The sequence below is a fragment of the Hyaena hyaena genome, unplaced genomic scaffold, assembly GCF_003009895.1.
Source record: "Hyaena hyaena isolate Hyena2069 unplaced genomic scaffold, ASM300989v1 scaffold_289, whole genome shotgun sequence".
NCBI classification, from domain to species: Eukaryota; Metazoa; Chordata; class Mammalia; order Carnivora; family Hyaenidae; genus Hyaena; species Hyaena hyaena.
Window position 1 is genome coordinate 1655782 of NW_024080920.1, and position 1410 is coordinate 1657191.

The window sequence follows — 1410 nt, forward strand, 5'->3', positions numbered from 1 at the left end:
ACTAAAACTGTGTTCTTTTTGTAAGTCCTTCTGCCCTGCCCAAAATTGTGAGATCATCATTCTGGAATCACAGCATCACTGTGTGGTTGCCGTGGCTCCCGAGACTTACAAAGTATTGACTAGAACTCATCATGGTGCATGTTCCGTGGAATTGGAGATGGCCTAGTGCTACCACAAGAGGAAATTGCCAAGTGGTGCCTTGTGGTGCTTACTGGGGAATGAGGTTCCACAGAGAGATGAGGGGCTGCTACACAGCTTCTTCCCTGTGCACAGGATTGGTTTCTATCAGAGGAAGTGTGAGCAACTGGATGAGTTTAGTCTCTGAAGGTAAATCCATGTTTAAATGAGGATTGCCCTAACAGTCATGTGTCCTTCTCCACCACCATCACCTGAGAATAATTCCTTATTTCCAAAGCAAACGGTGGATCCCTATTAGTGTCTTTGCCTTGGTTTTCATGAAGAACCCCTTTTCACTTCCAAGAAGACCTTCCCCAACACCATTGTCAAGGATGAAACTGTGACACAGTGTCCCCTAGATGGGAGCAGGAGTCCCAGACGGCAGCTAGGACCCATCACAGGAGTCTTCTGGCTCCTCAGGGCTGTCTCTTCTAGCAGAAGCCCTCAGGCAGCCAAGGTTGAAGGAGCCAGCATTGCCCTGACTGGAGCCCGGGGGGCGGAGAGGAGGACCAGGTGTTTCGAGCAGCCTATTGCCAAGTGTGCAGAAACGGACTCCCTGTTGTGTCTCTTCCGTTCCAGTGACTGAAAGGTCTCATTAGTCTGTGCACACTAATAGCTTTCTTTAGGGACAATGAGGTTCTTGGGGATGTAGAGGCTGGAGAGAATCTGGAAAAGGTGATGGAGTTTTCCAGGTTTCATGGAGTGCAGCTCGAATCTATCCCTCCCTCCTGGTGCAATTCCAGCTGCCCTCATTGCTTCTTTGTAGTCAGTTGGGTTTTGTTTTTTTTTTTTTTTTTTTTTTTACCCCACCCTGAAATCCCTGACAACAGGATGTTTTGACTTCATTATTAAGAATGTGGACTGGGATAGAAGTGTATTAAAGGGAGTAAAGTGAATACAGACAAGAGCTAGGAAAGAATCACTCGATACCTACAGGGAAGCCAACAAAATGTGCTAACTTAAACAGAAAGGGTATGGTCAGCAGTTTCTGGCACTGAAATACATCAAGCTGTCAGGGAGGCACTGAGGCCTCCCACCAGTAAAGCCCCTAGGGCCCCTCTCTATCTCTGGCTCTTTCCCTTTGCACCTCCTCTTTCCTTTCCACCAGCCACAAGATTTTTGCAAAAGCCATCCTTTTAAAAGTGCTGCTTCCTTTCCAAAGTTCTTCTCCTTTTATTATAGAAGGTGGAGTTCATTGTCTTCTACTTCTTCCACAGAGTCCCCTTCACCACC